General features: G+C 38.0%; 1 pseudogene; it reads left to right on the forward strand.

Annotated features, from left to right (window-relative positions):
* Window positions 1-8,118: 8,118 nt before the first annotated feature.
* LOC103194323 lies at window positions 8,119-8,673 on the forward strand (annotated as a pseudogene).
* Window positions 8,674-13,502: the final 4,829 nt, after the last annotated feature.

The following is a 13,502-nucleotide window of genomic DNA, read 5'->3' on the forward strand; positions in this document are numbered from 1 at the left end:
CCCATCTTCCTTCTGAGGAGTGGCTGGTGGATTTGAACCACCAGCCTTCTGGTTAGCAGTCAAGTGCCTTAGGCACTATGCTACCAGAGCTCCCCACCTAATGCCTAGTACTTGCTAAAACATAAACTTTTAATATTCTAGCATCCTTTTGACCTAGAATATCCTGATAACCTAAAGGTCCATCCTCCGCTGCATAAAACTTGATTATTTCTCAATGACAGTACCCTGATAGTGGGGCCATGGATACCATGGTGATGACCAGGCTTCATTGTTAAGGATATTCACAGAGACTAGAATTAAAGGGTCAACTGTTCAGAAAGCTATTCAAAGACATTATCTCTTTGCAGATTAACTCATTCATTGAACACATAGCTTTGAGTGTTAAGTACCTGCCTACCATGAAGTCTTACAATGATAGGAAAATTTTAATCTAGGGGATGACAAGATCTTTCTAAATACTTAAATTTAAAAAATATAACTAAATAAAATTATTATTGTAAAAGACAGAAACAAAAACTAAGATCCCAAGTTCTTGTCCAATTCCAAACTATATGATTGCACATCACAAGTTCTGGGAAAGTAAAGTAGAAATTGTTCCACAAACTGCAGATGGAAATTTCAAGACCCTTTGCAAATGTATTCAAATCTACTTATTTTGTCTTTTGTTCTGCCTCTCCCTGATGGTTCCATATAGTCAGGGAATTCTCCATATGGCCCAGTCAGCATCTCTGTGTTTATGTAAGATTTCTTTGCTTTAGCTGGAACCTTCTCCGTACCATTACTTAAACTTCTGTTCATTAATCTGAGACCAGTTTGCACACTTATGAAATGAACAGGTAAGAGTAAATGATTGTTAAGATTTCTTAGCTTTGAAATATTTTGGTTCCCTCAAACTTGCCAGAGAAAGAGGAGGACAGATTATGCTCTCTACATTTTTGCTTATAAATTTTATTTTTGGTGCTTGGTCATCATGTGTGGTATAGTAAATTACCTGATATGGCTTTTCTAGCCATAAGTCTTTGTAAACTCCATGGTGGAATTTGCCACAAGCAACTGAGTAGCCCCTGATTGTTAAAATTATACACCTGAGGTATTTCTGTTGAGCGGGCACAAAGCAATCTTCTGGTAAGTTCTTTCTCTCTCAGGTGTATAAAATTCTGATGTTGGGATTGGTTAGTTTGGCCACTCTGCCAGGCTCAAAAGGAGCCATCCTAGAGGCAGAAAGAGTCTCTCTGACTGCTTGCTGAGAAAAATGTGCTGCTGAGAGAAGCATGCACCTGGGAGACATGAGACACACATGCTGCTGAGAGAGAGATGTGAGAGAGATGCACTGCTGAGAGAGAGACACAAGAGACATACACTACTGAGAGAACGATGTGCTCCTGAGACTGCGGGCTGCTGAGTGAGGTGACCAGCTGCAAGAGACTGAGTGCATTTCTGAACTTGAATTGTAGCCTGGTGCTTCCCTAATAAACCCTATAATCTGTGAGTTCTGGGTGGCCACTGCAGCGAATTATCGAACCCAGAGGTTGTGGGTGCTACAGGAGGAACAATTGGTGTCAGGTTTGGTGAAAGGGCTGGAGGGAGGCAGCAGGGCCTCGTAGGAATAGGCCTTGGGCTACTGATGGTGATTCTGTCTTCCTCTTGTGGGGTTAGAGGAGGTCAGAAGATGTGACCTCCCTGCCTCTTTGCCATCATGGCTATGATTTATTATTTTCTAACTTTTCCTGGCATCAGAGCTCCAAATGGAAGAAGCTGGAATGTAGGGTATGCATTACGTGAAAAGTGAAATGTTTTTGAAAGAGCTTTGAAGTGTTGAGTAGGAAGATTGTATTAAGAACATTCCACCAAATGGGAGAAACCTGGACACTGGACAATCTATGGATGTGCATATGGTATTACTAACAATCAGTCAAACAGAGAACACAGACTATGTGTACAGATCGATATGTCATGTATCTCTATACATTGGGATGTACCAAGAAGTTGTCAACAGTTGTTATCTCTGCATGTATTGCCTCCAAAGAGTTTAGTCAAATTACTTATATTACACAGCCTAGAAGTTCAGTTTAGTCTGTACCAATATGAATGAAACTATCTACGATGTCTCATATTAGAGAGGAAATATGAGAAAGGAATAAATTCAAATTGACATAAAATGGTGGGTTGGTTTGTGAGTGAGTTGCTGAGAATGAGGAGGAACAGAGGAAGACCACCTAGATTTATAGTTTAAAAATATTTCCCTTCTTCTAATATCTATAATCTACAAACTGTTAACAATCCAGTGTGCTCAATATCACCCCACAAAGTTTTACAATTTTTTACAATGTGGGTGAATCTCTCTGTCTCGGTCAACACCAATGTTAAGAACAGCAGAGAGTCCTTTACATAGGTACAACCATGAGTCAGTCAGCCATTTGGAGTATTACAGAGAGGTGTTATTTCCAGAGATAAGGGAACAAAGAGGTCTTAATATCCGGCCTAGCCAGGGCAGGAAATTGCCTACTTCCTGAGCCATTGTGGTAGAGGCTGTGGGATGTGAGCCAGACTTTGGAGGGAGGAGGTAAGTAAGCATGGAGACCTCAGGATTTTATGGTAGGGCACATGGACTTTGTATCAGAATGTCAAGATCTCATTGTGTCTTTAGCACACAAAGATACTTGGCAAAGAATTCATGACACTCAAACATTCTTGTAAATGTCATGGATGGACATTCTGTGTCACAGATGGACAGTAATTTTCAGATGTTACTGCTTTTCATTCCTGAATCTCTCTGTCTGTGGTATGTGCCAATGTTTTAATTTTAAAGGCCATCAATTATTCTGTTAATTTTAAATTCTACTATAAAAATGTAAAATACCAGGATGACCTTATGTCCCTGGCCCTAATTACATACATGTGTTTTTACAGACTTTCTGTCCAACAGCAATGACACTAACAAACTAGTTTGCAAAGCACTTAACCTCTCAAGCTTTTTTTTCCTCATTTATAAATCAAGAGTGTTGAACTAGATGATCTCAAAGGTTTGGATTGTAAAGAAAGGTGGCAGAAATCCCATTAACTACAAGGCTGTATAGTGGAAAAAGCAAATCTCTGGGATCTTTGATACCTGACTTTGAACATTTGCATTCCCAATTATTAGATGTATGACCCTGGGAATATTCCTTATTCTCCTCAAATTGATTTTCAAAATTTATAACTGGAATAATACTCAAGTTGTTGCAAAATTACATCACGTAAGACATTAAACTGTCTGGCACAAAGGTATTTAGTAGCTGTTCCCTTTCCCTCCCTTTTCGTCCTCTACTGTTAGGTGAACTTAATGGATTTTACTACTTTGTACTAGAAAAAGAGCCTAGGTTCACATGGTAGCTTTTTGAAGAACAGAAGAGAAAGATTAATTTAGAGAGGATCTAAATATGGGTTGAATTTTGACAAGCAAAAGTAAGAGGAACGGGCATTCCAGACAGAGAATAATCAAAAGTATGCTAGTTGTGATGAAAAGCTATTTACTATGGTAAATAGTCTGATGTTGTAAAAGTATGGCATATAGGGGTCAGGGTGTATCTCTATATATGTATGTATGTATAATCTATCTATCTATCTTTATACCTATCTATCTATCATCTATAATCTTTCTCTATCTCACAGGAGTCCAGGTGGAGATAGCAGTTTGCAATTGGCTGCTGACACAAGGTTGGCAGTTTGTACCCACCCAGCTGCTCTGTGGAAAAGAGGCCTGTCATCTGCTTCCATAAAGATTATAGCCAGGAATACCCTATACAGCAGTTCTATTCTGTAACATCTGGGGTTGCCATGAGTTGGGGACCTACCTGAGGGCAGCTAACAACAGCAACCATCTATCCATCTACCTACCTACCTATCCATCCATCTATCAATCAATCCATCCATCAGTCATATACAGATATGTGTGTGTATGTATTTTTTTCTTTTCTTTTTAACCCAAATGTTAATATATTATACACAATGTTCTCCATCTTTTTTTTTTTTTCTTTTAAAAACATGTCTTGGATATTATCACATATTTGTATGTTAAAAGTTTTCTTATTCTTTTTTACGATTCATAATAAAGTCATTCAATGTATACATTATAATTTATATACACAATCTTCTATAAATAGACTGCTACAAGGTTGAAATGAATAATCTTATAAATGCATCACTTTTCATATGTGTGAGTAAATCTGTAGGATATGTTCATAAATATGGACTTGATGGTTAAAGGGCATGTGTGTTTGTAAATTTAGTAGTCAAAATGCCCTCCAAGCAGATTTGATTAATGTAAACTCACATGATCTATGTATGAGAGTGTTTGGTTCTTTGAACTCTAGCCAATAAAAATTATCATACTTTCAATTTTTCCAGTCTTCTAGATTAAAAAAAAATTAGGAAGACATGGAAAAGTGCACAAGAGGTAGAGAATAAAGGTAAATACTATTACATACACAATACCACATTTTCGGTAATAGCAAACACTAATCTGTAGGTGAATACATAGGTAGACAGGCAAGAAGATCAGAATATACCCATGACCATACATAGATTTGGCAGATGATATTCCTACATACTTATTTGTATGTGCTATAAAAATGTACATATGAGCAAAGTTAGGATAACTTCTTAGCCACAACTATACACCTTGAGGGAGTGAGTCACCTGGCCTGCAGGCTTAGAACTGTGGTTGTAAGGGATGTCAAGCTCAATTGGCACCACATAGTACACAAAAATATTATTCTATATCCTACTTCAGTGAGTACTGACTGAAGTCTTAAAAGCTTGCAAGCAGCCATCTAAGTTGTAACTATTGGTCTCTCCTCATCTGGAGCAAAGATGAGTTAAGAAAATCAAAGATGCATAGAAACAGTCCAAAGGACTAATGGACCATGAGAACATCAGCCCACATGGTCCTGAGACCAGAAGAACTAGATGGTGCCTGATACCAACCACTCAGAAAGGAGATCCTGGATAGAGTGGGAGAAAAACATTGAACAAAATTAAAAAACATGAAAAAGATGAGATTTACTGGTCAGAAAGAAACTGGTGAAACCCCAAGACTATGGCCCCAAATCACCCTTAAGGCCTGGAACTCACTCCCATGGCTTAACTCTCACCCAAACAATAGACAGGCCTATGAGCCCATGAGATAAACAACTGCACCAGGGAGATACATTCTTTAGAACAATAGGAGATCAGAAGGGCAGCATTTGCACAGGGAGAAAGTTAGAGAGGCAGGAATGCATAGGCAAGAAGGACACAGGGAAACGATATCCACAAGGAGGAAATGGGAGGAAGTTGTTATTCTGCAGGGTTTGTAATCATGTCACAAAACAAAACAAACAAACAAAAATCATGTGTGTATGTCTTTATTGTACTTAGTTAACATCCCTTGGCCTTTTCACTTATTCAAGTACTGTATTTCCTTTAATGTGGTTTATTTGTTCACATCCTCTGTTCATTTATCTACTAGATTATTGATCTTTTTTTCCTCGGAAGGAAGGTTGGGCAATCCTATTTCCATAGTGATACAGCCTCGGAAACCCAAGGAGGGGTCGCTATGAGTTGGGGCCGACTCCACGGCATATAACAACAACAACAACAGTAGGAGCTCTTTCCCTATTAGAGAAATTAGTTCTTTATGTTTTATGCAAATATTTTCTCCTGAATTTTTGTTTGATTTTGATTCTGATTATTATAATTCTTGCCAAACAAATTTTTTTTTTATTAATTTTTTATACTCAAATTTTCAATCTTTTTCATGGCTTCTGGATTTTGTTTATACTTAGAGAAACTTTTCTTACTTGTTGTTGTTAGGTGTCATTGAGTTGTTTCCGACTCATAGCGACCTTATTGCACAACAGAACTAAATGTTGCCCAGTCCCGCACCAGCTCCATGATCCTTGCTGTACTGGAGCCCATCACTGCAGTCACTGTGTCAGTCCATCTCATTGAGGGCCTTCCCCTCTTTTGTTAACCTTCCACCTTACCAAGCATGGCATCCTTCTCCAGGGAATGGTACCTCTGACAACATGAGCAAAGTAGGTGAGATGAAGTCTGGCCATTCTCACTTCCAAGGAGCATTCTGCCTGCCTTTCCTCCAGGACAGATCTGTTAGATCTTTTAGCAATCCATGGTACTTTCAGCATTCTCCGCCAGCACCACAACTCAAAAGCATCAACTCTTCTTTGGTTTTCCTTATTCATTGTGCAGTTCTCAGTGCATATGAGGCGATTGAATATACCATGGCTTGTGTCAGGCGCACCTTAGTCCTCAAGTAGATATCTTTGCTATTCAGCACTTGAAAGAGGTCCTTTGCAGCCAGTTTGCCCAGTGCTATACGTTGTCTGATGTCCTGACTGCTGTTTCCATCAGCAGACTGTAGAACCAAGCATGTGAAGTCTTTGACAACTTCAAACTTTTCTCCATCTATCGTGATGCTGCTTTTTGGTCCAGTGGTGAGGATTTTTGTTTTCTTTATATTGAGATGTAATCCATACTGCAGACTGTATTCTTCCATGTTTATCATTAAGTGCTTCAAGTCATCCTCACTTTCAGCAAGCAAAGTTGTGTTGTCAGCATATCACAGGTTGTTAATGAGTCTTCCTCCAATCCTGATCCCACATTCCTCTTCATATAGTCCAGCTTCTTGGATTATTTGCTCAGCATATAGGTTGAATAAGTGTGGGGAAAAGATACAACCCTGATCTGATGCACTCCCTTCTTGATTTTAAACCACGCATGGTTCCCTTTTTCTGTTTGAATGACAGCCTCCTGGTCTATGTACAGGATCCTCATGAGTATAATTAAGTGTTCTGGAATTCCCATTCTTCTCAACGTTATCAATAATTTGTTATGATCCACACAATCATATGCCTTTGCATAGTCAATAAAACATAAGTAAGCATCTTTGTGGTACTCTTTGTTTTGAGCGAAGATCCATCTGACACCAGCAATGATATCCCTCATTCCACGTCTTCTGAATCCAGCTTGCACCTCTGGAAGTTCTCTGTCAATATACTGCTGCAACTGTTTTTGAATTATCTTCAGTAAGATCTTACTTGCATTCTTACTTGAGAATACAACATTTTTCATAGTTTCTTGTAGTACTTTTATGATTTCTCTTTTTACATTTAAATCTTTAACCAATTTAGAATTTATTCTGGTGAGATATGCATCCAAATTTATATTTACCATGTGGCTACCAAGCTTTCCCATCACAAGTTATTGTATAGCCTTTATTTTTAATATCACCTTGAAATACTGCCTATGGTTAATGATCTTGGCTGCTAACCAAAAGGTTGAAGGTTAGAGAACATCCAGAGACCCCTTGGGAGAAAGGCTTCTTGATCTACTTCTGAAAAATTAGCTATTAAAAACCCTATGGAACACAATTCTACTCTGACACACATGGTATCACCATGAGTTAGAATCAACTTGATGTCAATGTGTATTTGGATCTATTTCTAGAGATTCTTTTCTCTCCCATATGTTTGTATGTTTATTCATGTGCAAGTACAAAATTTTACATTTTTAATATATTTATTATGTATTAAGACCTCCGTAAGAATAATTTTATTCTCGTCAGTTTATTTTTTCAGAAACTCTCTGGAATTTTTACTTGTTTATTTTTCTGTCTGGTCTTTAGAGTCCACTAACCTAGCCTCATCCCTATTTTCTAAAAACAAAATTAAAAAACCATCAAATTTACAAATCAACTTAGGTGGAAGTGAAACCTTTACATTTGTAGATATTTTTTAACAAGAACATGCTATAACTATCTGTAAATGTTTGTATGCCTTTGTGTGTGTGTGTGTTATAATACTAAACAACATTTAAAATATTGTTCACATTAATCTTATTTACTTCTGGTTTAGTGTATTTCAAGACTTTTTTTTTGTTCTTGTTGCTTTTGTATATGGGACTATTCTTCTCTTTGATCCTCCAACTGCTGCTTAATTTTTCTATGCATAAAAGCTATCATCTTGCTGAGTTCATTTATTGCTATAATTGTTTTGATTCCGCCTCCCTTTTTTTTCAGGTGTACAATTATATTATTTAAAAATGATGGTATATTTGCTCTTTGCTGAATCTGCTCTGAGAATGAAGACCATTCTCAGTAACCAGACTGTTGACATTCCAGAAAATTTTGATACCACTCTGAAGGGAGACACATTTATAGGAAGGGCCTCAGAGGAACCTTGCGAAGAGACTTCAATCTAATCAGTGTAGAATTTAGTCTCCTTGGAAAGAAAAAGAAGAGTCTTCCTGTTGACAAATGGTGGGGAAATTGAAAGGAACCGACTACAGTTCACACTATCTTTAGTCATGTATAGAACATGACCAAGTGTGTTAACTGGGGCTTCCATTGCAAGATGAAGTCTGTGTATGCTCACTTTCCCATCAACAATGTCATTATTCAGGAGGGCAGGTGTCTTGTTGAAATCTGAGACTTCTAGGATGAAAAATACATCTGTAGGTTTCAGATGAGGCCAGGTGTGGCTTGTTTCATGTCTCAAGCTCAGAAAGACGAGTTAGTCCTTGAAGAAAATGACATTGAACTTATGCCAAATTCAGCAAGCCACAACAGTTAAAAACAAGGATATCTGAAAAATTTTTGGTGGTATTTATGTTTGTGAAAAAGGAAGCATTCAATAAGCTGATGAGTAAGATCTAAGAATTGTCCAGTTACAGAAATAACGCCAGATCATGTCCGTGAACTATGAGTGATAATTTCGATGCAATAAAATCCAACTATTCATTTGGGTCTTTTTTATTTTTGAAAGATGCCTCCATCCTAAATACTATAAAGATTTGTGGTCTTCAATAAAACCAACTAGGCTTTCCAACTAATTAGAGAATAACAATTCAGAAATAGACTTATATGCTAAGAACACAGTAGAAGGGAACATAATAGAAGAAAAAAAAATAAAATAAAAATGATGATAATTACCTCCTTTATTTATTTATTTTATTGTGGTTTGGGTAAAAGTTTAAAGAGCATGGGAGTCTCACATTCAACAATTTATACTGGTTTTATTTGTGACATTAGTTGCAATCTTCTCAATGTATCAGCATTCTTCCTACTTCATCTCTGGGTTCCCCTTTTCCATTCTTCCTTCTTTGCTGCCCCTTCCTGCTTTCTGAACTTTGCTTTGGTCTCCTATTGTTGATTGTTCTGGGGACAACACTCCTCACACGTTATTGTTTATTTTATAGGTATATCTATTATTTGTCTGAAAGGTAATCCCCCATGTGTTCAGTTCCAGGTTTGGAGAGTGTCTAAGGGCCAAAGCCTTGGGAGTTCTACCAGCCTCTATCCGATTAATTAGTCTGGTCTTTTTCTTGATTTTGAATTTTGTTACCTCCTTTCCTTTTATATCTTAATTTCTTTTTCTTATTGTGTTGACTAATGCTTTCAGATCAATGTTAAGTGATAGTAGTGATAATAGACATCTATCTTAGGTATCTAGTGCTGCTATAACAGAAATATCACAAGTGAATGGCTTTAACAAACAGAAAGTTAATCTTTCACTGTTTAGGAGGCTGAAAGTTCAGATTCAGAGCACCAGCTGTAGGGAAAGTTTTTCTCCCTCTGTTGGCTCTGTCCTTGTCTCCTTTCAACATCTGTGGGTCGGGTGTTCCTAGGAGATCTATATGTGTCTTAGCATCAAATTTCCTCTGGGTTTAAGAGGGACCCAGGACAGGGAATCTGGGTATAATGGCTGTGCTCCACTCCTAGCTCTTCTTTCTTGGTGGTAGTAGTTCTCCCTCTCTCTGCTTGCTTCTCTCTCCTTTTATCTCTTGTAAGATAAAATGTGATTGAGGCCAGGGAAACTTCCCTTATATCAGATCAGGGCTGTGACTTGAATAAAGGTGTTGTATCCCACCTTAATCCCCTTATAACTGATTAGCTGATCACATCAGATCACATCATGGGGGATGATTACATCATTGTATAACTTTCAAATTAAATCATATTATGTAACTAACTCTGATGGCATAGAGCCTAAGGCATTTGACTGCTAACCTGAAGGCTGGTGGTTCAAACCCAGCAGCCACTTCTCGGAAGCAAGATTGGGCATTCTACTTCCATAGTGATACCACCTCGGAAACCCAAGGAGGGGTCGCTATGAATCAGATCTGACTCAACAGCAGTGAGTTTGGTTTTGGTATGTAACTAACAAACCACTGAGAATCAGGGCCCAGCCTGGTTGACACAATTTTTGGGTGGACACAATTCAAACCATGACAACACCTATGTCTTATCAATGACTTTAATAGAAAACCTTTCCTGTTGTTCTTGTTAGGTGCTATTGAGTCGTTTCCGACTCATAGCGACCCCATGCACAGCAGAACGAGACACTGCCTGATCCCTTGCCAGGTCCACAATCCCTGCCATTGGAATGAATTATCGAACCCAGCCAAGAAGTAGTGAGTGTCATGGGAGGGACAGTTGGTGTCAGAACTGATGAAAAGGCTGGAGGGTGGCAGCATGTCTGGCCTCATAGGATAAGCCTTGGGCTGTTGATGGTGACTCTGTTTTCCCCTTTTGAGGTTCGAGGAAGTCATAAGATTCTGCCTCCAGCATCATAAGATGCTGCACATCCTTTTTGCAAAATACTAACAGCCTTCTTTGCAGAAATAGAGAAGTTAGGCTCAAATTTATGAGGAATTACAAGCTTCTCAAATAATCAAGTAGAACTAAGACCACTTCCTGATCTCAAAACATATTATAAAATTAGAGTAATAAGAAACAGGCTTGTACTGGCATAATAATAGACATATAGACCATGGAATAGAATAGAAAGTCATAAACCCATACATCTCTTGCCAATTGATATTTGGCAAAGATGCTAAGTCCATTCAATGAGAAAAGAATATTCCCTTCAATAAATGATGCCTAGATAACTGGATTTACACATGCAAAAGAATGAAGCTGGACCACACCTTACAGTATATACAAAAATTAACCCAAAATGGATCAAAGAACTAAAACCATAAAACTCTTAGAATAAGTGTAAAGGTAATCGTTCAAATGTTTTCAACAATGGATTCTTAGATATGACAGCAAAAGTATGGGTAACAAAAGACAAAACAGATAAATTGGAATTTATCAATTTGAAAACCTTTGTGCAGCAAAAGACTTTATCAACAAAGTGAGAAGACAACCTACAGAAATGGAGAAAACATTTGGGAAATATATATATATACAATAAGGGTTTAATATCCAGAATATATACAGAACTCTAACAACTCCACAACAAAAGACAAACAACCCATTTTAAAAAATGAACAAACCACTTGAACAGATATTTCTCCAAAGGAGATGTACAAGATTAAACCTAAGATAGAAAGACAAGTAAGAAGGATTGAATCAATTTAAACTAGCATTTTGGATGCACTTCCTCCAGGACAGATCTGTTAGTTCTTCTAGCAGTCCATCGTACTTTCAGCATTCTCCGCCAGCACCACAACTCAAAAGCATCAACTCTTCTTTGGTCTTCCTTATTCATTGTCCAGCTCTTACATGCATACGAGGCAATTGGAAATATCATGGCTTGTGTCAGGCACACCTTAGTCCTCAAGGAGATATCCTTGCTCCTCAGCACTTGAAACAGTTCCTTCGCAGTTGACTTTCCCAATGCTACACGTCATCTAATGTCCTGACTTCTGCTTCTGTTGGCATCGATTGTAGAACCAAGCAACGTGAAATCTTTGACAACTTCAATCTTCTCTCCATTTATTGTGATTCTGCTCATTGGTCCAGTTGTGAGGATTTTTGTTTTCTTTATATTGAGACGTAATCCATACTGCAGACTGTATTCTTCAACCTTCATCAGTAGGTGCCTTAAGTCTTGGCCATTTCTCCATGAGTAGACAGGAAAGACAAACGGATATAGATGGAGGTAGACATGATTTGAGGAGAAGGAGCTGGAGCAAGAGAAAAGGTCAATGGGTAGGGTGGCTGCGATGGCAGCTGGAGCAGCAGCAGTGATATAGGAGGAGAGAGCATGCTATGGATTCTGCTGCTTTCCATTTCAATGTAATGATTCCATCATTTAGTAGGTATTATGATATTTTTGCAATTGCTGTAAGTGATAAAATTGCTTTGTACTTTATTTTCATGTCCATTTATTTCCATTAGATATTAATCTCTATGAAGGGAAGAACTCTGTTTTGTTCACTACAACATCTCCAGGGTCCAGTACTATCCTTGACTGTATGCTCAATACTCCTTTATTGAATAAAGGAATAAATATTTTCCCACATACTATAACTTCTAGTTTCCTCCTCAGTTTATTTCCTCAATTTCAAGGGCATTTCTTCAGCAGTTGTTCCTAGTCCTTTCTGCATCATCAGTTTCCCCTTTCTACTAAATCCCATTTCCATAACCATTTAAACATGGTGTACTTTCTTCCATGTTTAAGAACCCCTCTCATAACCCCAACTTTTTGTTCCTCTTAATAGCAAATTCTTAAAATGCTGTTCATACTCCTACTATTACTATGATTATCAGTTGGCCTTAAGTCAACTCTGACACAAGGCAACCCCATGTGTGTCAAAGTAGCATTGTGCTTCACAGTTTCTTCAAGGACTGAATTTGGGGAAGTAGATTGCCAAGTTTTTCTTCTGAGGCTCCTCTGAGTAGATCCAAATACCAAACTTTCAGTTAACAGCAAAGTGTGTTAACTGTTTGCACCACACAGAGACTATGCTGTCCTTACTAGATGTCTCCAGTTTCTCTCTTGAAGTCATTCCAGGCACACTCCACTCCCATCATCCCACTGAAGCCTTTATATCAGTTTCCTAGAGTTGCATAACAAAATACCACACTGTGGGTTGCTTATAAAAACAGAAATTTTTTTGTCTCTCAGTACTGGAGGCTAGAAATTCAAATCAGGATATTGCCTGTGTGCTCTGAGAAAGAAACTGTCCCATGCCTCTCTCCTAGCTTCTGGCAGCCCTACGTGTTCCTTAGCTTGCAGCCGGAGTGTCACATGGTATCCTTCTTGTTTCCCTATCTCTATGTATCTTCTCCTCTTTTATAGGGATACCAGTCAAATAGGTTGGGATCCAATCTATTCAAGGATGATCTCATGTTAATCTAAATGATAACATCTTCATTGACCCTAATTCTAAACAGGGTCACCTTCAGAGGTACAAGGATTAGGACTTCAACATATATTTTGGGGGGACAAATTTGATATTCATAAAAGTACAATTGTCAAAGGCCAATGAGTTCCACATTGTTAAATCCAAGGATCAATTCTCAATTCACATTTTACTTATCAGTAGCACCTGACACAGTTGATTGTTTTCCCCTTTCTTCATCCAAAAAATTTCTCCCAATTTTTTTTTTTTTTTTAGTCAGATTTAAGACACCACAGTCCTGATTTTCCTTCTCATTAGCTGCTTCTGCTCATCTCCTTTGCTGATCATTCTTAATGTTTCAACCTGTAGTTATTAGAGGTCCTCAAGGGTTA

This window comes from Orycteropus afer, unplaced genomic scaffold, assembly GCF_000298275.1.
Source record: "Orycteropus afer afer isolate SDZICR_OR568_19922 unplaced genomic scaffold, OryAfe1.0 scaffold00044, whole genome shotgun sequence".
Classification (NCBI taxonomy): Eukaryota; Metazoa; Chordata; class Mammalia; order Tubulidentata; family Orycteropodidae; genus Orycteropus; species Orycteropus afer.